The following is a 26,253-nucleotide window of genomic DNA, read 5'->3' as shown; positions in this document are numbered from 1 at the left end:
TGCTTTGGATTTAAAGGCACAGACACACCATGAATAGGCTCTTCACAGCAGCAGAGGCAGACTGTGCTAGAATGAGGGAAGCTTTGGACTGCATCCAATTACTCTCCACAAGACAAAGAGATAAGGCGAGTTTGCCTACCTCTTCTAACATGAAAGAATAAACATTAATGGCAGAGTGTAAAATGAAAAAAGGGAATTAACCTTCAGAATTAATATGATTGAGACGTTAAAAGCAGAAACGCAGCGTAGATGTACAATTTTAGCATCATGTCCCATCTAGCAGGTAAGACACATGTGGCATCTCGCACACCATCCTAAAGTATCTGCACTATTTTTAATTACAAATTCTATTGTTTCATGGCCGAGGATTATTCTCAAAGACACATTTAAAGGGGCAGTCTAAATTCTGTAACAACTAAATCTCGTTGGCACCAGCAAGCCCAGCATGCTCTCCAGGGGCATTGATAATCCTAAAATTACATTTCTAGATCACCGGAATAAACCCTTCCCACCTTGCACAATATAATTCACCCCCTGGTATTCTTCGTCTACACAGCCCAAGGTTGCAGGATTGAAAAAACTAACAGTTTGTCAGTTTATCCAAAAACACATAAGGACCTTAGACTTTGATACAATGTGATTATGTTGCTTTAACATTCTGTAACACATACTATCAGCAGAGAGGTGGGAGGTTTTTTTTTTTCATGATGATGATGATTAATAAATAAACCCCCAATCTGACAAATCCTTTGTAAAATCTTTTCTTAAACACATTGTAAAAGTATAATAAAAATAATGCTACTGGGGGCGGAGCCTGACTGCCATCTGATCGGACGCTATCTCTGTGAGCTCCGCGTCAAACGTTTTCCGACACTAACTTGATCTGCTAAGCCCACCGAGCCACAACTACCGTTACCTACATCCTGACGGTGCCTGGAACTAACCAATGCCATTCTTTCAACCAACTAAGCAGCCTAAGCAGAGGCCTACTACACGCCGTCCCTCCTGGACCTCAAAACTCTGCTTGGCGGGCCTACCGAGGTAGTGTCGGAGGACTCCCCAGTGCCAGCATCCACTACCCCAGAAGCCTGTATGCCGGCGAAAGCACTGCAATCACAGAAGCCGACCGGTACAACAGCCGGACGGGACATAGGGGAGATGCTGCAGCGGCCTGTGCAGCCTGCGCCTACTCCCACGGAGGACCCTCCTGCGCCACCCTTCTGTCTCATGCTGGAGAAGCAGAGAATCATCACAGGGGATAACAACCTGGTGGATCAACCCCAGCAGCCCATTGATGACTCGGCCCCCACCACAAAGCGGGACCTCAAGGTACGCCTGGCCGACATACAAAAACTGTTGGCTGCATATGTGAACCTCATAAAAATCTATATCCAGCAAGTAACAGACAGGGTGAGAACCGCTGAGGAGGATATTATGGAGGTGCAATCCAACCTGTCATCCCTCCAGGACTCAGTCCATCAGCTCGAAGCAGAACAGAGGGCACAATCGACATGCATGTCGGCTCAGGAAGACAGGCAGTGCCGCACCCACATAAAAATAAGGGACATACCTGCTGCAATTACGGTCGAAGAACTGCCACATTACGTTCAACGGTTGCGGACGGCTATAGTGTCCCACACTGCTGCGAAGAAAAAAGCTATAGATGGGATCTACCGCATCTCCAGCCCTGCTAGAACTCCCACCGCAATGGTCACGGATGTGATCTTGCGTTGTGTATCGGTCCAGGACAAAATCCAAATCATGCTAGCCCTAAAGGGCAAAACCCCACTGGCCTTTGAAGGCTCTAACCTTTCCTTCTTCCAGGATCTCACGCTCAGCTATAGAGAAAATCTTTCGGCGGGAGTGACCTACAGATTGTGTATGAATGGCTCCATACAAGCCAACCACAATGGGACCATGCACACCTTAATATCGCCAGAAGGGGCACCAACATTTATTAAGGTGTTGGGCCTTTCCGGCTTTGCCTGCGACCCAGCCCTCAACGACACGCCGAACCCTCTAGGACCCAGCCAACATGACCTCTTTTGTTCCACGGGCAGGATCTTCCCAGGACCCGGCTACCTGACTCAGGATAGGGACTAAGCTCACTTGCCAGGCACCTAAACCTCCTGGCCACACCACAACAGACATAGGACCCTTAAACTCTCAACATAAGGGTCCCTTCTACAAGTCCCTGCCTTAAATACCATGGTTCTGTTGTTCACTGTAAGCTAATGCTTTAAGTTGTGTTCCTTTTAATTTTATTTTCATCTTTTATGTACCACCGACTACTCACTGGGGCCCTCCATAGCACAGTGTGACGAGCAAAGTTAGCACCTGGCCGCCCATGTTAGACCAAGTGGCACCCTCAACCACAATTTAGGCTCAAGATGATAGGAGTCATCACCTCCTCTCCATCACCACCGGCCACTGACTTATTTGATTTAAGTAAAGCTCCATTCAAATAATGGAACCTTACACTGCTTATATCCAACAAGTACCGTATATTGCAACTACAAGTAAGAGCATAAGCATTGTGACAGGTTGTTGTTTTATTATTGTCTCATCCTTTAATAATACTGATGTTCTCTCTCTCGTCACCCAATGCACAACTATGATCATTCAGGTTTATCATTTCTGTAACAAAAGACAAAAAAAAAAAATAAAAGAGTGCACCTTCTATGTCTAATCAGCGCCTTTAGCAGTAACCAATCAAACTGTATTGTAATATTGCTGGAATGATACAATGCGCATGTATGGCAACTTATGCACTACAAAAATAAAGAAAAATAAAAAATGCTACTAAATCTAAAAATGCAGGAGTAGGTAGGTAAAAGAATTTATCATTTGATATCGAATAGAAGTATACACCAGGTTAATTGCCCAAATCTCAAGTTCACTGCCATGTTGCCTCTGTGAATGGCACAAATAATCCACATATAGGGCCCGACAAAACAGAATGAGAGATCTAGAACAGCCACTCAAACCGAATGCAGACAGAAAGCCATGACAGGCCTAGGATTGCAAAATAGGCATTTATTCCTGAGAAAAGTCCTAACTAACCAACAAATTCAATGTTACTTTACATTTACGGCTTCCTACTTGGCCAAACTTGTGGGAATTAATCTGCATTAACAAATGAGAGAATCCATAAAGGTTTTATTAAAGTCTAAAATAAAGAACAAAGTGATTAATAAATTAAAATACTTCCTCCTTTTTAGCCACCATAAAATGCTCCCGGCATCATTCAAGGGGTTGTTTATTAAAGAGTCTGCCAATCTTTCTCACGGAAATAGACCAACTTCCATCTCTGGGTGTCACCGGAAACTAAAATGGCAAAATGTCTAAAGTGTAGTAAAGAAAACACTTCAAGAGAGGAAGTGCTTCCAGTCCTGGACGTCAGATATACTCACAATACAGCTGGTACACAGGTAGTTCTATCAGACACACCATACAAGGAATAAGATCCTACCTCATATTAGTAATAGGGAAGAGGGCAGATTAGCATTTAACCAACAGACAGAGAGACACATTGTAAGTCAGCTGTCACAAGTCACTGTGACACCCGTCCCCACCAAATGCAGCAACAAGCTGGTACCGAGAAACACAAAATCACCATTACATCAGCTCAACAACTCACTCCATTCAAATATAATGCAGCCACAGAGGCAGGCAGTGGGTAGTGCATTACATCACCGGCAGCAAAGGAAAATCATCTCTGTGCTTCACAACTCTGCAAAGCAACCATTCCAAAACAGATGTGCATTTATTTTCAATATTTTTCAATAGTTCATCTCTTTAGCCTTTTACCCAATGCATTGCACACTATTGGTGATTACTATTCTGTTTAAGTATTACATTTATCAGAATGTATACTCAAATACATGTATGCATAGACCTCTATAAACTGACGTATAAGCCAATAAATAGACCAATAGATCTATATAGAAGATTATTTTAAAATGGTACTTTGAAACCGTGGAAGTCAAGATTTTCCCATCTAGCTATTGGTTTAAATCTACAACAATATAACTGCCAGCACAGGAGGCCAAACGGTTGAAGGTGATACATAGGGAAATTTACAAACATGTTGCAAAAAGGACAGCAGGAAAAGTGAAAGGAAAAACTGCGCACATCCCACTGCAAACCAACCAAAATGTTCCTACTGATTCTGCAAGTAACCATGGTGATTGGTCCCACTTTCAGAACTTTGGGACACATTTATTAACCTCTCTCACCGAGCAGGGTCAGACTGATCTCAAAGCATACACAATAAGATAAGGTATTACCTTGATTTTACAAACACACTGTGCAAATGAAGTAACCGTTTGAGGACCTAATATTTTACCATAAATAAAGATACTTTTTGCCTTCATATCCCAGAATTAAATATGTTACCAACTTAAGGCAGAGAACTGTGCTCCTAACAAACACCAGATCCCACGTCTGGTATCGCAGAAACAATTCTACAGACAAGCCAGGCTAAATACCCCAGGCCATCATCACTGAAAATTAGACATAATTACCCTTAACAAAACCAGACTTGGTATAGAAAGCCTCGACAACAGCTGCTCCACTTCAATTTAAATACTCGGTTGTTTTATGATGACCTAGAAATCAGAATCCTTGCAAAAGCCAATTAGGTAATGGCTGTGTATCGGCCCACATTATGCCAATTTAGGCCTCTAGCATGGAAGGACAGTTTGTACGGTGGCTTGTCAATAAGCACACGCTGACACACCCTTATTGTTTCCAGTCATGTAGGATGCGTTGTGCTTGTTCCACTCTGTACGTCTCCGTAGCGAAACTAAACAAATTTACAAATGGCACGAGACACAGTCTTGCAATATACCGTGCAATGGAACACACTTTACATTAAGTGCATGCCACGAGATTGACAACGGCCAAGCAAACAATACCTGACTGTCAGAAAAAAACAGAATTGGAAAGAAAAAAAAAAAAAACATGCACCTTTACCATCTTTCTTTGGAAAAAATAAAAATCGCTCATGTAATCTGCATAATTTTATGTGTGTGACATCACAGGATATAAAATCACAAGGAGACATAAGAGAAGGAAATACATTTAAAAAGGGAAAAATTCCCTTCTGCAATTAAAAAAAATTTTTTTTTAAAAAAGTGCAGCTCTCGAAAATCGGTACTTTTACAAGCTCACATTAAAGGAGCACTATAGGGTCAGGAACACATGTATGTTAAAACCACCATCTAGCCACCCTGAGCCCCTCATGCCTCTCTAAATATAGAAATCTTACTTGTATTCAAGTCTGGAGCTGCTGACTTTGTGCCTGTTTCCTTTAGACCTGTCCACTGTCTGCTGACATCAGCAGAAGTGGTAGCCTGATCCAATCACAATACCTCCCAATATGATTGGCTGAGACTGACAAGGAGGCAGATCAGGGGCAGAACCAGCATGATTAAACACAACCCTGGCCAATCAGCATCTCCTCAGAGATGAATTGAATAAATGAATCTCTATGAGGAAAGTTCAGTGTCTGCGTGCAGAGGGAGGAGATACTAAAATGTTTTGGATGCATTTTAGGCAGCCATGACCCAGGAAGGATCTCAAACAGCCATCTGAGGAGTGGCCAGAGAATGTAATGTAAACACTGATTATTTTTTTTTTTAAGTAACCCTTAAAGTTCTCAGTATTGCCATGTGTGTTTTTAAATTTGGCATAGATTGGTGGTAAAATGGTTGTATGAATTGAGTCAAAATACCCTAAGCTGGGGGGCGGAGCCTGACAGCCAAGCAGAGCAGTCGCACAGTAAATTGGCTCCTGGGCTGAAAACTTAAAAACGACTAAAACTATGGCAATTACCTACATACAACTGGCTTTTCAGCTCCAGTAACAGAGGTATGCAATGGAGACAACGCTAACTCGAGACCCTGAGCAACACTGGCGACCGCATCCAGAGGAGGGACCCGAGGCCTACCTGCGGCCTATCCGGGCGGCATGGGGGAGACGGCCGATCCCCCAGCCGGCTGGGGCCCGTTGCGCCGGGAGTCTGCCCAGAGCATCTTCACCCCTCCCCCGCCGGTGGGGGTTATCCCAGCAACCAAAGCAAGTGACCTAAAGCAGAGGTACCAACCCCAGCACACAGACACAGCCGGGCCATTGACGCCCAAAATGGCGGACGCCATGAGGGATCAAGCACCCGAGTTCATCCTGCTCCCACTATCGGAAAGGATAGACCGACTTTTGGCGGACTTCTGGGCAAAAATAGAGAGCCGCAAGGGCGACCCGGAGGGGGTCCCATCGGCGTCAGCTCCATGGGACTCCACAACGAAGCCTATACAGACGACACTGACCCAGAGGGAGACCAGGAAAGCAGGAAGACTGAGGCGGGAAACCCGATGCAGGCCTCAGCACTTCAACCCTCGACCACGGGTAAGTCGCCCAAAGCCGAAACAGGGCCTCACCCTGGGACCCCCCAGCACAGCAACCCTCATAAGCGCAAGCAGAAACGGGGGCACTACGAACATCGGGCAATCACTCACCTCGACGACCACCACTCGCTCCTCAGCAACAGCCAGCAGCTCAGACAGAGCACAAAGTTGTAAGATGGCGGCTGAGGGCTCAGCACTCACCTCTCCCACGCAAAGCTAGAAAGCTGAGGAGATCGGTGAAGCCAAGACCCCCTCAGGTACCCAACGCAACAGAGGTGACACTGCTCCAACGGCACGGCCCAGCAACTATACACGAAAACCACCGCCCCAGGTATGCAGACAGGGCCTCCAGAACAGGCATTGGCTGAAGCAGACTGGACTGACACGTTGCACGGCTCACAGCCTGTGACCCTGCTCATAATGCAGAGACTCTCATTACCCGGAGGCAACAAAAGTTTACTAATTTTTTTCTTTTTGTGAATATGATTTTTATTTTCGTTTTCATTTTCATCATGTAACGAGAGTTAGTCAACTGTATGCATTCTGGGACTTGCAGGTCTCCTTTTATACGGCAACTGGTGAGGCGCGCAGGCCTCCGAATCATTTATTTGTGTTCGGTTTCCGAGTTTACTAATTTTAAATGTGTGACCAGAAGCTCAGTATATTTATGTTTCCCTCTCTTATAGTATCATAATAATGTCTCCTGAATCCCTCCTGTATAGATGACAATGTATGCCACTCATAACTCTTACCTCGCATGTTCTGGTTACTTTTGTTTATTCTTAGGGAGAAGTAATGTTAAATCTGCTCCACCTTAGACCTAAGCAATATAATTGTAAGCTAGAGAGCCCAGGAGACGTGGCCACAAGCTTAAGTAAATACACCCTAATATGCAATGTCCCTGTTCAGAGTCGGTTACCATGCCTAGCCAATATACCTTGATCGCAATAACTGTGTATGCCGTTAGTCTGGGTTACATATATACACCTCTAACTTAAAATGCAGCCTTGACAACAGGTGCCAGGCCTCAGTGGCTTAACCGCTATACATAACCTTTTCCCAAAGCCTTTTAACGATACGGTCATATAATGAAGCATGCACACTTTTTGTTTTACCCTTTTTTATGCCCTACCAGACACCTAGCCTGACCAAAATCTTAGGATTAATACTCCTCGTGGGCACCATATCGTAAATCCACTATAATGTTTTCTGGGTACCTACTACCTCTACTTCCCTCGTGTTTCTAAGCATGTATTATATACAGGTTTTCACCCAACCCACATCTATGAGCGACTCATAAATACTGGATGAATCATACACCCACACACATGGAACATGCATGTAATTTTCGTGCTCTAGCCATCTCACTACTATGTGTGCAGTTATCTCTTGTACTTTCACTTTAACATAAAAAAGTGCTGATGCAGCGAAATGAAACAAAGCAACACCGCTCTTAGTTTAATACCTTACATACCTGTTTCATTGTGAAATTAACATGTTTCTTGCATTTGTTGTTGTGACAATGCAGGATGATTTGTTCATTTCTGCACAATAAAAATAGCTTAATACCTTAGGTCAGGGCTTCCCAAACTTTTATGGCCCGAGACCCATTTTTCAAAATGGTAATTTTTCGAGACCCACTTGCTTTTTTTAATGCATATTTTAAAAAGTGAACACCATGACAATCCGCTTTAGAGGCATACAATTGGCACACCATAGCAATCCGCTTTAGATGTACACCATGGCAATTGCTTTTAGAGGCATAAATCTGGCACACCATAGCAAACAGCTTAAGAGGCATACAATTGGCACACTATAGCAATCCGCTTTAGAGGCATACAGTTGGCATACCATGGCAATCAGTTTTACAGGCATACAATTGGAACATTATGGCAGCTTTAGATGCATAAAATAGGCATACCGTGGCAATCAGTTTTAGAGGCATACAGTTGGGCATACCATGGCAATCAGCTTTAGAGGCTTACAATTGGCACACCATGGCAATCAGCTTTACAGGCATACAATTGGAACATTATGGCAGCTTTAGATGCATAAAATTGCTACATTATGGCAATCAGTTTTACATGTATAAACTTGGCACATCATGGCAACTTTAGGTGCATAAAATTGGCACACCAGTGCAATCAGTTTTAGAGGCTTACAAATGGCACACTATGGCATCCAGGTTTAGAGGCATACAATTGGAACATCAGGGCAGCTTTAAATACATAAACTTGGCACACCATGGCAATCAGCTTTAGATGCATAAACTTGGCACACCATGGCAATCAGCTTTAGATGCATAAACTTGGCACACCATGGCAATCAGGTTTAGATGCATAAACTTGGCATATCATGGCAATCACTTTTAGATGCATAAACTTGGCACATCATGGCAATCAGCTTCAGAGGCATACAATTGGCAAACAGTCAGATGCATTAAATTGGCACTCCATGGCAATCAGCTTTAAAAGCATACAATTGGCACACCATGGCAATCAGCTTTAGATGCATAAAATTGGCATATCATGGCAGTTTTAGAGGCATAATTTGGCATATCATGGCAGTTTTAGAGGCATAATGTTGATATATCATGGAGTTTTAGAGGCAGAAACTGTGCATATCATGGCAATCAGTTTTAGAGGCATACAACTGCTTACTCACAGACTCAGTCAGAATCAGACGTTGTGTCCTGCTCATCCAGGCCCCTCACATTGATTAGCCCAGTGGTGGAACTAATGTAGAGAGAGCCCTGGTGCAAGTATGCTTTCTGGGGCCCCCTCTAGTGCAAGTGTGGCCAAAAGGTAGATCTCCATCTGTCGGAGAACTTCAACAATGCTATGCCTGCTGGGAATCTACCATTTGCCCATCGTTGCAGGGTTATATTTGTGAGCAGTGTTTGAGCGTTTAAATGTAAGCATGTTTGTGTATTAAAGGACCACTATAGTGCCAGGAAAACAAACTCGTTTTCCTGGCACTAAAGTGCCCTGAGGGTGCCCCCACCCTCAGGGTCCCATTCCCGCCAGGCTGAAGGGAGTGTAAGGGGGTTAAAAACTCACCTTTCTCCAGCGCCGGGCTCCCTCGGCGCTGGAGACTCTCCTCCTTTAGCCTTCATCAGCTGAATGCGCATGCGCGGCAAGTGCCGTGCGCGCATCTAGCCAGTCCATAGGAAAGCATTCTCAATGCTTTCCTATGGACGCTGGCGTCTTCTCACTGAAAAACACAGTAAGAAGCGCTGAAGCGCCTCTAGCAGCTGTCAATGAGTCAGCCACTAGAGGCTGGATTAACCCATTTGTAAACATAGCAATTTATCTGAAACTGCTATGTTTACAGCAGGCAGGGTTAATCCTAGATGGACCTGGCACCCAGACCACTTCATTAAGCTGAAGTGGTCCTTTAAGTATGTGTGTGCAAGTATGGGAGTGTTTGTATGTACTGTTGCCATTGGAATGTAGTGGTGTACTTGTTTGTAATGTTTGCGTCTGAACGCAGGGGTGTTTGAATGTAGTGCTGGACTTTAAATGCAGGTGTGCTTTTTGTGTGTAGTGTCGGTGTTTGAATGAAGGGGTGTTTGTATATCATTTTAGTGTTTTAATACATGGGTGTTTTGTATGTAATGTTTGTGTTTGATTGCAGTGCGTGTGTAATGGATGCAGTGTGTGTATATTGTGAATATAAAATATACATATACACAATGTGTGTGGATGTAAGCATGTTTTTTGCATGGAGTATGTGTGCAGTGTATACACATACAGAGACACAAATACACACATACAGAGACACACACATACACATACTGACACAGCGATACACACACACAATGACACTTGTTTTCCTACACAAAGATACACATACACTCATGTAAACAGATACACACTGACACACAAATACACACACACTGACACAAAAGGAGACTCAGATACACATACACGCAGAGACAGGTGAGGGTGACCGTGTGGTAGGGAGTGTGTGTGCAGGTAACAGTGTAGGGGAGCAGGGTGAAAAAGGGTTACAGTGGGCGGCGGGCAGGGGGAGAAAGTGTTACAGTGGGTGGGCAGGGGAGAGAGGGCTACAGTGTAGGGGGCAGGGGGAGAAAGGGCTACAGTGTAGGGGGCAGGGGGAGAAAGGGCTACAGTGTAGGGGGCAGGGGGAGAAAGGGCTACAGTGTAGGGGGCAGGGGGAGAAAGGGCTACAGTGTAGGGGGCAGGGGGAGAAAGGGCTACAGTGTAGGGGGCAGGGGGAGAAAGGGCTACAGTGTAGGGGGCAGGGGGAGAAAGGGCTACAGTGTAGGGGGCAGGGGGAGAAAGGGCTACAGTGTAGGGGGCAGGGGGAGAAAGGGCTACAGTGTAGGGGGCAGGGGGAGAAAGGGCTACAGTGTAGGGGGCAGGGGGAGAAAGGGCTACAGTGTAGGGGGCAGGGGGAGAAAGGGCTACAGTGTAGGGGGCAGAGGGAGAAAGGGCTACAGTGTAGGGGGCAGAGGGAGAAAGGGCTACAGTGTAGGGGGCAGAGGGAGAGAGGGCTACAGTGGGGGGGCAGAGGGAGAGAGGGCTACAGTCGGGGGGCAGAGGGAGAGAGGGCTACAGTGGGGGGGCAGGGGGAGAGAGGGCTACAGTGGGGGGGCAGGGGGAGAGAGGGCTACAGTGGGGGGGCAGGGGGAGAGAGGGCTACAGTGGGGGGGCAGGGGGAGAGAAGGCTACAGTGGGGGGGAAGGGGGAGAGAAGGCTACAGTGGGGGGGCAGGAAGAAAATGGGTTACAGAGGGGGAGCAGGGAGAGCAGGGGTTACAGTGGGGAGAGGGGGGCAGGGAGTGAAGGGGTTACAGTGTGGGGAGGGGGGCAGGGAGTGAAGGGGTTACAGTGTGGGGAGGGGGGCATGGAGTGAAGGGGTTACAGGGTGGGGAGGGGGGCATGGAGTGAAGGGGTTACAGGGTGGGGAGGGGGGCAGGGAGTGAAGGGGTTACAGGGTGGGGAGGGGGCAGGGAGTGAAGGGGTTACAGGGTGGGGAGGGGGCAGGGAGTGAAGGGGTTACAGGGTGGGGAGGGGGCAGGGAGTGAAGGGGTTACAGGGTGGGGAGGGGGGCAGGGAGTGAAGGGGTTACAGGGTGGGGAGGGGGGCAGGGAGTGAAGGGGTTACAGGGTGGGGAGGGGGGCAGGGAGTGAAGGGGTTACAGGGTGGGGAGGGGGGCAGGGAGTGAAGGGGTTACAGGGTGGGGAGGGGGGCAGGGAGTGAAGGGGTTACAGGGTGGGGAGGGGGGCAGGGAGTGAAGGGGTTACAGGGTGGGGAGGGGGGCAGGGAGTGAAGGGGTTACAGGGTGGGGAGGGGGGCAGGGAGTGAAGGGGTTACAGGGTGGGGAGGGGGGCAGGGAGTGAAGGGGTTACAGGGTGGGGAGGGGGGCAGGGAGTGAAGGGGTTACAGGGTGGGGAGGGGGGCAGGGAGTGAAGGGGTTACAGTTTGGGGGGGCATGGAAGTGAATGGGTTACAGTTTGGGGGGGAGGGGGGTAGGGAGAAAATTATTTACATTAGGGGGCAGGATCTGGGGTCTGTGTCCTACCTTCATTTAATTACCTCTCCGGTCTGAGCTCCGCCGGGTGCAGAGCTGCAGACAGTGTAATAAAAGTCTCGCGAGCTCCCTGAGTGTTGCCATGGTAACGCTCTGGGAGCTCGCGAGACTTCTATCACACGGTCTGCAGCTCTGCACCCGGCGGAGCTGCAGACCGGAGCTGCTGGGCAGACTGACTGGAGGGAGCCCGGCGGCATACAGGGCAAGCCGCCGGGCTCCCTCCTGGTGTCAGTCTGCCTGACTGCTCGGCGGCCCTGGATGTGTGGGTCAGCGCGACCCACTGGGAATCGCCCTGCGACCCACCAGTGGGTCGCGACCCACACTTTGGGAACCGCTGCCTTAGGTTGTCTTCTTTTAAAAAAATATACACATGAAGGGTTATTCAGGGATTCCTGCCAGATATCAGGGTTACAATGTAACTTTCGTTAATTTTGAGGGGGAAAAAAATGGTTTGGAAATAGCAAAGTGCTACTTGTACTTATTGGAAAAAAGAGCTAAGAACATGTTAACAGGACTCAGGACAACATTTTTAAACTATTTAGCACGGGTGTTTTTTTGGCGGTTGTAGATGCGCAACAGATTTTGGGGGTCAAAATTAGAAAAAGTGTTTATTTTTAATTTATCATATTTAAAACAAAATTAATAGTAAATTAATTGATATGATAAAAATAATGGTATCTTTAGAAAGACCATTTAATGGTGAGAAAAACTGTATATAATGTGTGGGTACAGCAAATGAGTAAAAGGAAAATTACAGCTAAACACAAACACAGAAATGTAAAAACAGCCCTTAATGGTAAGAAAATTGAAAAACGGTCTGGTCACTGAGGGGTTAATTTAGTAATGTATTTTAAAGGATATCATTGCTGAACCTCTTATTTTATGTCTCCACAGTTTACTACCCTCCTAATTCTTGCTTCATTTCACCTCCCTATACTCTTCCCCACCTGTATCTCGCCTCGCTATACTCTTCCCCCACCTGTATCTCGCCTCCCTATACTCTTCCCCCACCTGTATCCCGCCTCCCTATACTCTTCCCCCACCTGTATCCCGCCTCCCTATACTCTTCCCCCACCTGTATCCCGCCTCCCTATACTCTTCCCCCACCTGTATCCCGCCTCCCTATACTCTTCCCCCACCTGTATCCCGCCTCCCTATACTCTTCCCCCCACCTGTATCCCGCCTCCCTATACTCTTCCCCCCACCTGTATCCCGCCTCCCTATACTCTTCCCCCACCTGTATCTCGCCTCGCTATACTCTTCCCCCACCTGTATCTCGCCTCCCTATACTCTTCCCCCACCTGTATCTCGCCTCCCTATACTCTTCCCCCACCTGTATCTCGCCTCCCTATACTCTTCCCCCACCTGTATCTCGCCTCCCTATACTCTTCCCCCACATGTATCTCGCCTCCCTATACTCTTCCTCACCTGTATCTCCCCTCCCTATACTCTTCCCCCACCTGTATCTCCCCTCCCTATACTCTTTCCCCACCTCTATCACGCCTCCCTATACTCTTCCCCCACCTCTATCTCGCCTCCCTATACTCTTTCCCCACCTGTATCCCCCCTCCCTATACTCTTTCCCCACCTCTATCTCGCCTCCCTATACTCTTTCCCCACCTGTATCCCCCCTCCCTATACTCTTCCCCCACCTCTATCTCGCCTCCCTATACTCTTTCCCCACCTGTATCCCCCCTCCCTATACTCTTTCCCCACCTGTATCCCCCCTCCCTATACTCTTCCCCCACCTCTATCTCGCCTCCCTATACTCTTTCCCCACCTGTATCCCCCCTCCCTATACTCTTTCCCCACCTCTATCTCGCCTCCCTATACTCCTTCCCCACCTCTATCTCGCCTCCCTATACTCTTTCCCCACCTGTATCCCCCCTCCCTATACTCTTCCACCACCTGTATCTCGCCTCCCCATACTCTTCCCCCACCTGTATCCCCCCTCCCTATACTCTTTCCCCACCTATATCTCACCTCCCTATACTCAGCCCGCTCCTGTATCTCACCTCCCTATACTCAGCCCGCTCCTGTATCTCACCTCCCTATACTCAGCCCGCTCCTGTATCTCACCTCCCTATACTCAGCCCGCTCCTGTATCTCACCTCCCTATACTCAGCCCGCTCCTGTATCTCACCTCCCTATACTCAGCCCGCTCCTGTATCTCACCTCCCTATACTCAGCCCGCTCCTGTATCTCACCTCCCTATACTCAGCCCGCTCCTGTATCTCACCTCCCTATACTCAGCCCGCTCCTGTATCTCACCTCCCTATACTCAGCCCGCTCCTGTATCTCACCTCCCTATACTCAGCCCGCTCCTGTCTCTCTCCCCAAAATCAATGCACATCTGTGTCTCTCCTCCTCCTCTGGCAAACCCCGAGAGTGTCTCTCTTCCCACTTGTCTCCCCTATCACTCCAATATGTGATGTGCTGCCTGTCTGCAGGCAGGGAGTTGCTGGCTGAAATTGCTGTGTAGCTCCCCTGAGGATTCAGTCCATGAAGAGACAGGGATCTGCTCTATCTTGGTGTCCCTGCTGCTCTCCACACACACCGAGAAACCTACAGGCCGGCACCAGTATTGCAGAACATAATCTCAGTCTAGAAAGAAAAAAAAAAGGCAGAATTTGTATTGTGGGTATTTTTAAAATACCAGAACCAGCCAGGCAGCCTGAAATATCAGCTGTTCCAGTAAAATACTATCCAGGTAGCAACCCAATTTCCGACTGGAACAGTACTTAGAATTTTGATGTCAAAGAAGCATGTACAGTATAATACCAGAACTAAACACTGAAATGACAAAAGGGGAGATTACATTTTCATCCTTCAGATATAATAAGTTAGACAAATCAATTTGAGAGACCTTATACGGCTTTTCACAAAGCATATTCTCCATATAATACCTTTTATGCCGTCCTTCCAAGATGGGCAGTTCTGCTGCTCTCCAAAGCTCACAGTCACCAGGAATGCAAATAACAAGAAACTAATACCAGAGGCCAAGACACACAGGCGGCAGGAAGAATCGAGCAATAACGTAAAAACTGTGACCCAGCAATCTGCTGGATAGAGCCCAAAATGCAGGGACCTACTGTAATCTACTCAAATGTGGCACATACATAAAGAGCAAAAAATCACAAAGTATTATAATCTACCTTATCCAAAAATGCTGAATTCAAAACTACGTCAGTAAACCCCATAATAAACAACTTCCCGAAGATATTTTTATAATTAACAAACACTGCAGAATTGAAACACAAATGGCAGGCATAGATAAGCATTTTATGTTTTATTTAAAAAAAAAAAAAATTCTGTAAGAGAAGAATCTATATTGAATATTTATGTTTACAGACTGAAAAGCAGTATTTAGGGAAAAGTAAGCTAACCCTGCCACCCTTGATGTTGCTAAACTGTCCCCATATGGTAGTGAGACCTGGTGGCTATGGTTAATCTATGGGCTGGGCATTGGACGCCAGTGAATGTACTTTATTCATGCACAATGCTGCCGGAGAGGTGACAGCATGCATTAACTCATGAATGGGGGTGTGCTTGTTGGAAGAAAAAAAGTGTGCCATGCGGCCACACTGTCACAATGATTAATGCTGCTGGCGCGGAGGTCTGTCGCAGTGTACAAATGAACACTGCAACTATATAGATCTAGAAGAGTGGCTGTTTGCCTTCTGAAATCCCAATACAATAACCATTTATTTCTCAGGATATGTCCTATAAAGTTTAAAAAAAATGCACATGTTAACAGTCAAATGTCTTATGTGCTTTGTCAAATTGAGTATTGTTTTGTTTTTTTCTTCCCATGTCTAAAAACATTAACATGCGCGGTAATTTAGAGTGCACGATGTACACTGCACAAGTATGGCGGCAGGAAAAAAGGTGCAAGCGATGTCTGAGAGTGCAAAGCGCCGGGCACAGAATCCACTAATGCACATTATAGTCTGTAACTTGTGAGCAGTCTGGCATTCCAAGTTGCTGCAGACCCTTGTTTATCATAGATGTATTATAAAATAAAAATGCAAAGTAAACAAATGTTAAAATATGAATTCATTATTTTTAGGTGAATTTACCATCCAAAAGTGCCGTCCCTATTTTCTTTTCACTTTGTTAAGTAAACATTCTACGTTTTCTAAACTTCTAACAGGTTATCTACAATCCACTTTCCAACTTCATCCACTCACATTCTATCCTCCCAGCCACCTAATCTGGTTTCCGGTCAGTCCGCTCGACTGATACAGTTCTCCTCTCTGTCCGACTTCCTCACCAACTTCCTGTAAACTTTGGTCAATCCCCATCCATCTTGATTTATCCGTTCAACACTTCTCCTCACCTTGGCATCACTGGTAATGTCCTACTTTGGTCTTCTACCTTTCTGATCAATCCTATGAAGCTTCCTTTAACAATATATCTACTCTGCTGATTCCTCTTCCAGCTGATGTAATGCCGGCTTCAGTTCCTGGACCTCTAATGTTCTCCATCTATATGGCCTCACTGTTTGACCTCATCTCATTGCATGGCTGCAATGCCCATTTCTTTGTAGAGGACATCCAGATCGCTTTCCCTTTACCTTCCTTCCTTTACACCCATTTAGTTTCCTCCCGAATCTCTTAAATCCACTCTGACATTGCCCAATGGATGTCATCTCATTTTCTTCAAATGAATCCAGCAAAAACATAAATACTCTTCAACCCTAAACCCTCAACCCTCCCTCTCACCTCCCTTTCCAAGCCAAAATGTCCCCATCTCCCATCACCACAGCTCACAACCTTTGGTCACATTTGGCTCCTCATTCTTTGAAAAACAAAGCCATGGGGACTCCTGTCTCTTGTTTGTTTACCTACTTAATAGTCAGAAAATCCACGTCTATTGACCTTCTGCAAAACTCCTTATACACTCCCTTATGTTTAGCAGGCTTTATTACTTTAAGTCTATTATACTTAGTATTCAAAATGCTGCTGCCCACACTCTCTTTCACATGCCCCATTCTGGCCATGCCTGGCCCACTTCTTCAAAATCCATCCATAACCTCTCGTAAGTATTTGCCAGCAAAGAGGCCATTAAAATGTATAGCTTACATTTGTATGCTCTCTAAAGTGATCAAAGCTTTTATTTTAAAATCACTACAGCATTCTCCACTTGATAAATCAAACACTACAAGGAGATATAAACCATCATACGTCATCATAGCGATTACCTTTTTGGCCTTTAATACAAAAATGACACGTGTCTCAGAATTCTCAGCCAACAGTTAGATATTTTCCTCCTCTCTTTGGAACGTAATGAGCGCATACACTGTCCGCTTGCAAGTAGAATTCCTTTCCCACACAGCTGGCATGTAAACTTGGATCAGTTACCCACGTACCTCAAGTGCGCCTTCCACTAGGGGGCGATACACATACAGATAATCTGAACATTCACGCAGATAGACTGATAACTTGCCAATATTCTGTACATTTACCATTTTTAAAAAATTAAACTATTTCTACACAAATCTACTGTTAACTGAACATGTTTATTTTTTTGCAAATCTTTTTTTAATTAAGGTAAATGCACAAAATATACATGCCAGTCACAATTTATGTCTGCAAGAATATATTTGATTAGTGAATGCAGTGTGTATAGTGTGCGTGTAGTGGATGCAGTGCGTGTAGTGGATGCAGTGTGTATAGTGAATGCAGTGTGTATAGTGAATGCAGTGTGTATAGTGAATGCAGTGTGTATAGTGTGCGTATAGTGAATGCAGTGTGTATTTTTTTAATATTTTTTTTTCTTTTGCCCCCCACCCCCTCCCTGCTTGTTGGCCAGGGAGGGGGGATATGGCATCCCCTGGTGGTCTGGTGGCATGGACTGTGCAGTGGGGGCGAGATTTAGACAGGGGAGCTGAAGGGAAGGTAAATAAGAGCTTGCTGGGCCCCCAATGACTGCCGGTCTTATCATGGGCCCGGCGGTCCTGATCGGCAATATCGGTATCTTCATTGGCCGATACCAATATTGCCGAAAATACTGAATATCGGCCGATAATATCGACTAGCCCAATAATCGGTCGATCCCTAGTTGGAATGAAACATTAAGTATCCTTAAAATAAATTTGCTGTTTACTTTGAAGCCCTATGAGTGTGAGAATGTTCAGGCAACTTTTTTTATACTGTACTTTTCTAAATAAACCTAAGTTTCTGTTAAAACGCATTTCGTTTCTTTGTGGCCCACATAAACTTACACCTTGTTTGTTTATTTGGCCCGTGTTAGCCTTTGAGTTTGACATGCTCGGTCTAAACACTGAGTGCGAGTCTTGTTGGTTGTCATATATATCATGCTGAATGAAAGGCAGGATTGGAACCTCAGCATTCAGTATTCATATCTCAATCCCTGAGCAGCTGATGACGTCTGCACATTTTGAAACACATAACTTTATTTATCATCCTTGGAGACTATCTCAGAGTCTCTAGTCCCCACAAGAGACTCAAACCTGTCAAAGCATCATGGGAAACGTTCAGATACACACAGTTAGCCATTCAAGGTCAGCCATCAATTAATTAGGCATATTAATATTCCATTCTGAATTTATTGCAGTTCTTTTATTTTCAGGTATATATTCATTTGGATAGACTGCTAGCTCCCATCAGTATTGTAATATTCATGACCCAAAACAGAAAGTATTGTGTGTTAGAATGACAACACAGGGCAGACAAACGTGCCAGCATTGAGGCCCCTAAAAGGCCATTGTGGGACAGGTGTGCTGCCTTTCAGGGCTATGTCCCGCTCAGAAAGTGCTACTGACTCACAGATCAAACCGAGACCAACATTAAAAGGCTTAACACCAATTCAATGCGTCATTGTTCTCGATCATTGTGCGGTGACGTAAACTAATCTTTTGCCAGAACTCACTTCTCTTTTCTGGGGAGATTAATGGCAGCCGTTTAGAAATCATGCTAATTACTTCATTCCTGACCAGTACAGGAAGTAGATTAGCCCAAGCCCCTGGAAAATGCTGGTTTTGTGTGTTTAATCTCCTCTAAGTGAATAGTTCAGCTCTGTATATCTGATAATTCTAAAACATACCTCCCAAGAGTGCCTGTTTAGGATTGCTAAATCCATTGTCACTTTTCCTGCCCAGTGGGACTCTGTGGGGAGCACATAGTGTGTAGCACAGAGTCTGGTATATAAACATTAACAGGTCTGCAGCACAGCCGCATGATAATCCATGCAATGTATATAACCAATTCAAACCACTAAGGTTTCCCTTCTGAGTACAGAATACATGCAATCAGTACTGTTAAATGAATTCCAGATAAGCTAACAGATAGAGAAGCACGGTTAATGGGAGACAAATTATCAGCTTAGAGATTACGAGACAAGGAGAGCACCACATGTGCACACAATAAAGGGCATTCTATGGTATAGGTCACGGCCAACAGACGCCAAGTGACTGGATTAATATAGGTAAAATTATAAAGCTGTGAAAACTGCCATTAAAAGTAACATTTCCTAATTCATTCTTGGCATTTCGTAACAGATAGCTACATTTCTGAAATGTTCCGTAGAGAAGCATGTACAGTTTAAAATGGTAGGAAATGGGTAACCGGCTCTGCATTCAGTGGTCCTTAATGAGCCATCAGTGTGGCACGGGGCTAAGGAGGGAACGGTTACAGATGAATGAGTGAACAAGGCATTTTGCAGCTGATTTTTAATAAACAGAAAACTTTGTAACAGCAAGAGGAGGGTGGAGGTATTCTATGTGTTTATAAAAAATGATGAAATACTACAAGATGGCACCTGTGTTAACACAGAATTATGCCAGAGATGACAAAGATTTACGGGGTAAAAAAAAAAAAACAAGACAGTGAGTAACTGCATAATTGAAAGCCAGAAACATGTGGTGGACAGCCACTTTGGTGGGGTGAGGGGAGTCGCCTTCTGGACACCCAGAGTCATTGGTTCTCCCCCCCTTCCCCTATTTTCATTTTCTTTCCTCTTACTGCCAGCTGATAATCCATAGTTGGCATGTAAACACGGCTGTGCTTTTGCGCTCAGTCTTATTATATTAAGAAATCTTCAATAAATACGATAATACAAAAAAGCCAGCTGGGTCCCTGGCTCCTGGAGTTTGTGTGGTTCAATGTATGTTAAAGCAATAAAAGGGCACACGAAACTCTACATGTGTCAATAATGCATGACCTTTGCAGAAACAGTCAACCATCCTCACACCTTGTGACAGGAGCAGATATTTAAAACTAGACATTAACTATCTCTGCAAGACACAGACACACAGACACACACACACACACACGGCAGTTCATTCAAAACAAACTTTATGGTAACATAACACCTGGAGGGCTGTCTTTAATTTCCAGATGTTTAGACTGAACCACTGAGCATTTTCTTATGAAACTAGCTATCTGATTTTTAAGGTTATCTTAGAAAACAGGAAGATCTGATTTGGGAAAAGAGGGGGCACAAACAAAACAGATGGCCTAAGGCTACAATGCTACTTTTTTAGAAGAATGGCAATAGGATCATATCATATAAAGACATATCACATCATATAATAAAATGTAAACAAGGTTACTGCCTGATTTTATTTAGCTGATGGACAAATTGTTGCTCTTTAACTAACCAGGGGCTAGCCAAATGCCATGATAAATGCTCACCTAACTGAAATCTTACATTATAACAGGACATTGTGATGGTTAAATACAGGTCATTATTTCTAAAATTATTACACCTTTTTTAGAATCAAAATAGCTTATGAAATAAAATGCAGTGACAGACATCAAAGGTTACAAGTTTATCTAAAGCAGGAAAGACTGCACACTGCAGTCTAATCCTCATACACAGTTCAATCAATCCTAAAGACTTTTCCCCAGTTATATGTTTTACGCAGATAAGCACTGCTGGCATGCTGCGCATACACAGCCTCCGTCTCTGTCCACCAATCAATTGCAGTGTGAGTAGCACAGAATCCAATGCTTTTCATAGAGAAGCGTCTGGTGTTCATGTACTTTGTATGCAGACACAGGAAAACACGTAGGTCCAGTCATTTAATCTATTTGAGTCAGAAAACCATAGGTACAGCTTTCATTACTAAGGCTACAGAGGCAGTATCTATGCCCCAACATCCCTTCATTAAAGGAACACAAACATGTATATCTGACCATATAGTGTTAAAAACACCATTTAGCCCCCTTGAAATACCCTTGTCCCCCTAAATATAGCAAAATCTTACTTTTACTCCAGTCTGCTGCTGGCGGCTCTGCTCCTGATCTGCCTGCTTAGTGGACATCAGAAGTGATGATCTCAGCCAATCACAATGCTTTCCCATAGGAAACTTAAGAGTCAGATCGGGGCAGAACCAGCACAAGTCAAACACAGCCCTGGCCAATCAGCATCTACTCAGAGATACATTTAAATTATTATTAATATATTATTATTTATATTATTTGTAGAACGCCAGAAAATCGTATCACTGTACAATGGGTGGACGAACAGACACGCAATTGTAACGAGACAAGTGGACGCACAGGAACAGAGGGGTTGAGGGCCCTGCTCAATGAGCTTACATGCTAGAGGGAGTGGGGTATAGTGACAAAGAGGGTATAAGTAGGGGTAATGAAACAGGTTGCTAGAAAAGTATTCACTGAGAACTTATTTTTCACAGTTGCAGGAGAGGAGTCATATGGGTGGGGGGAATGAAAACCACTTAACAGTTCAGGTGACATGCTTTCCTGAAGAAGTGTGTTTTAAAAGACTTTTTGAAGGAGTGGAGACTGGGTGAAAGTCTAACGGAGAAGGGAAGGGAGTTCCACAGAAAAGGTGCAGCACTGGAGTAGTCTTGGAGACGAGCATCAGATGAGGGAGTACGGACAGAGGCTAGACGTATGTCTTCGGCAGAGCACAGGGGACTTGTGTATTAGGGAGGATAGGTAGGTTGGACCAGCACTACGTAGGGACTTTTAACCCCTTAAGGACCAAACTTCTGGAGTAAAAGGGAATCATGACATGTCACACATGTCATGTGTCCTTAAGGGGTTAAGCATCCCAGGACTCTATGTGCCTGGGAGCCAATCAATGCATCTCTATGAGGAAAGTTTAGTTTCTCCATGCAAAGGGTGGAGACACTAAATGTCAGACACTGTGCAGCACTGCACCAGGAAGCACCTCTAGCAGCCATCTGAGGAGTGGCCAGTGGAGTTATCACTAGGCTGTAATGTAAACACTGCATTTTCTCTGAAAAGACAGTGTTTACTGCAGAAAGCCTAAAGGGACTGATTATACTCACCCAAATAAATACAGTAAGCTGTGGTTGTTCTAGTAACTATAGTGTCTCTTTAAGATAAAGTGATTTGGAATCTAGAGTGTCAATAAATCCTTAGACTAAATAGTGCTTGTATGGTAAATAGATTTACAAATATACTTTCATTTATCTTTTAGATTAACAAACTAAACCTCAACAGCAGACCTGTTAAACACAAGTTAAGCAATGGAAAACTTACATTTAAAAAAATTTCTTTTTAAAGTTTGATGCAATAAAATATATAATAAAGACACTAGGGATCGACCGATATTGATTTTTTTAGAGCAGATACAGATAATCGGTGAGCTTTCAGGCCGATAGCTTACCAATATTCTGTACATTTACCGCATTAATTTATTTTTTTGCAAATTTTTTATTAAGTGGTAAATGCACAGAATATACGTCAGTCAAATTTCTTTTAATGTTTTCAAGAATATTTATAATGTGTGTGCAGTGGACGCAGTGAGTATTAGATTAGTAAATGCAGTGTGTGTGTTTATGTAGTGAATGCAGTGTGTGTGTGTCTCTAAATATGTGCGGTAGGAACTCCCCCCTCCCCTGTTCCTCTCCCTTTTCTTTTAGTGGTCCCCCCCTAACCCATGGTTCCTTTTTCCTTCCCTCCCCTGTACCTTCGTGTCCTCCCTTATTGTCCTTCACCCCCCTCCCCTGTCCCACGGTGTCCTTCACCCCCCACCGGCCGCTTGTGCTGCATTATGGACGTGCTGGCCCACTCATTCATTATCGGTTTTGCCGGTGATTATCTGCCAATACCGATACTTACAAAAAAAAATTTTTTTTTAAAGAAATTGGAATATTGCCAGATAATCAGTTGATCCCTAAATTACACTGTAACAGCAACAGGTGAGGACACAGACTAAGTTTTAAAAAGGAACTCTTGCTTGAGAAACTTTAGCATAACCTAATAGTCAACAAAAACTTAGTTACTGCTTGTCCCAATTTGTTTTGTTTTTGTTTATTTAATTCTTTCTGCAATTGTTTTCCCCATTTTAATTTACATGCTTTGGCGGGAACACCAGCATACAAATGAATCACGCAGTGTTGACAACACAAGGCCCGTAAAGCCTTGTAGTATTCTGTACATTCCCCAAAACACAATCACACCCGAGACATCATGGGGCAGCGAAGTCACAAAATGTGGAATCGCCATGGAGGTCAGTGTTTTACTTACTCCCTGTAAACACTATGGAAGCATTTACTGTGGTGGAGGAATGCTGAACTGCCAATGGTCTAGAACTGAGAGTTTCTCTAGTAACAGTCCTTTAGATTTTCACAGAGAAAAGTTTGTTATCTGCTGCCCCCTACTGGCAAGCAAAATTAAGCCTTTTTAATAATGAAGGCCTCAATTTTATAAGATTTCCAAATGACTTATTTATCCATTTATTTATAAAAATGTTTTACCAGGAAGGATACATTGAGATTTCTCTCGTTTTCAAGTATGTCGTGTGACCACAAACATTGCATTTTTAAAATAGGAAACATTAGCATATTACAAAAAATCTACACAAATCCCCATTTACTAACGGTATCTTCAGTAGAAAAATTGACAGAACCATGAACTTAACAATCAGAAAGCTTTGACTTAGATATTGAGATCATTCAGCTGGAGCAAATGACCACAAGTACAAGAATAACAAAGGGGTCAGAAGTACATAGGGCAAGTATTAAAGGGACACTATAGTCACCAGAACAACTACAGCTTATTGTATTTGTTTAAACTAGAGGAAAGAAGATTTAGTCTAAGGCAAAGGAAAGGTTTTTTTTACCACAAGAATAATAAGGATGTGGAATTCTCTTCTCTGCCTGAAGAAGTGGTTTTATCAGAGTCCATACAGATGTTTAACCCCTTAAAACCGGAAGGCGTACTATTACACCCTATTCTAAGCAGGTCTAAACGCTGCAGGGCGTAATAGTACACCCTCACGGTTTTTGTTACTTACCCGGTCGCCGGCGATCCCACGCCGGCGATCGCGGTCAGGGGACTCACCTGGGATCCCAGGGAGACCCCTGCGGCGGATCCTGCCTCCTCCGGCCCCCCTGGCCAGTTGAGAGGGAAGTCCTTGCGAGGACCTCACAAATCACATGGCCGGGTTAGCTGGCTGCTGCATTGCCAGCAGGGGGACTGCCTGTAATGACAGTTAGTCCCCCTGCTGGCTGGAAATCAAATAAACAACAGTTAAAATCAGTGTAAAAAAATTTAAAAAAATTATATACTTAGATTGTGTGTGTGTGTGTGTGTGTGTGTGTGTGTGTGTGTGTGTGTGTATACACACACACACACACAGTCTAGGTGTATTTTACGATTAATATATAAATTACACGTAGACTGATACTGATTAAATATATATAATTATTGTTATATATATTTATATATAATGTAAAAAAATAGGTAAAGTAAAAAAAATTAAAATAATTAAAAAAAATATAGATGTGTGTTATTTCGTTCTAACTGTATTGTGATATTAACCCCTTATGGACCGGACTGTTTTTGCGATGTTGTACATTTGCAACCAGGCATCTTTTTACACTTTTGTGGTGTTTGTGTTCAGCTGTAATTTTCCGCGCTCTCCTTTACTGTTCCCATACAAGTTATATATTGTTTTTTTCAGGACAAAAGGGGCTTTCTTTACATACCATTATTTATATAATCTCATGTAATTTAATTTTAAAAAAATTTAAAAATATGATGAAAAATTGAAAAAAATACACGTTTTTTGACTTTTGTGAAAAATCGTTTACTCATCTACAAAAGCGAATGAAAAAAAACTGCTAAATAGATTCAAAATTTTGTCCTGAGTTTAAAAATACCCAGTGTTTACATGCTTTTTGCTATTTTTTTGCATGTTATAGGGCAATATGTACAAGTAGGATATTGCGGTTTCAAAACATACATTTTTTAAATGTATCAATAGTGACATTGTAACACTATTATCTGTCATAAATCGCTGAATAACACCCCACATGTACATATTTTTTTTTAAAGTAGACAACCCAGGGTATTCAATATGGGGTATGTCCAGACTTTTTTAGTAGCCACTTAGTCGCAAACACTGGCCAAAGTTAGCGTTCATATTTGTATATATTAACGCTAACTTTGGCCAGTGTTTGTGACTAAGCGGCTACTAAAAAAGTCTGGACATACCCCATTTGCAATACCTTGGGTTGTCTACTATTGCAAATGGTATGCCATTATGGGTGTAAATTTAATTCCTGGGCTACTATACAGTCTCAAAGGCAACCAATCTGGCGAATTTCAATTTCAAATGTAACGTGCTATATTTGACCCTGTAACTTCCCAAAACACCATAAAATCTGTATATAGGGGGTACTGTTTTACACATGAGACTTAAAAGCCAACAGTATTATGACATTGACAGTTAAAATGTCATATAGAACAAAAAAAATAATTTCTTATTTTCTCCCATTTTTTTCAAATTAAATTATGTTTCATAGCTAAATATTTGATATTAAATGAAAGCCCTGTTTCCCCTGAATAAAATGATATATAATAAGGGTGGGTGCATTTCATATGAAAGAGGAATTACGGTTTGACAGAAATGTAGCGCAAATGCCAGGTTTTGTTTACGTTTTGTTCACAACGTGTACATTTAGCTCAGTCCTTAAAGGACCACTCTAGTGCCAGGAAAGCATACTCGTTTTCCTGGCACTAGAGTGCCCTGAGGGTGCCCCCACCCTCAGGGACCCCCTCCCGCCCGGCTCTGGAAAGGGGAAAAGGGTTAAAACTTACCTTTTTCCAGCGCTGGGCGGAGAGCTCTCCTCCTCCTCTCCGCCTCCGTTCCTCCCCGTCGGCTGAATGCGCACGCGCGGCAAGAGCTGCGCGCGCATTCAGCCGGTCGCATAGGAAAGCATTCATAATGCTTTCCTATGGACGCTTGCGTGCTCTCACTGTGATTTTCACAGTGAGAATCACGCAAGCGCCTCTAGCGGCTGTCAGTGAGACAGCCACTAG

General features: G+C 44.1%; 1 protein-coding gene across 2 annotated transcripts in view; it reads right to left on the bottom strand.

Annotated features, from left to right (window-relative positions):
- MAST2 (microtubule associated serine/threonine kinase 2) overlaps positions 1-26,253 on the bottom strand; it is a 220,067-nt gene that overhangs the window by 162,659 nt on the left and 31,155 nt on the right. The gene's annotated exons all lie outside the window — the stretch shown is intronic.

Source organism: Pelobates fuscus, chromosome 7, assembly GCF_036172605.1.
Source record: "Pelobates fuscus isolate aPelFus1 chromosome 7, aPelFus1.pri, whole genome shotgun sequence".
In the NCBI taxonomy this organism is placed as follows: domain Eukaryota; kingdom Metazoa; phylum Chordata; class Amphibia; order Anura; family Pelobatidae; genus Pelobates; species Pelobates fuscus.
Note: the sequence above shows the minus strand (reverse complement) of the source record. Positions and strands in the feature narration are given on the sequence as shown.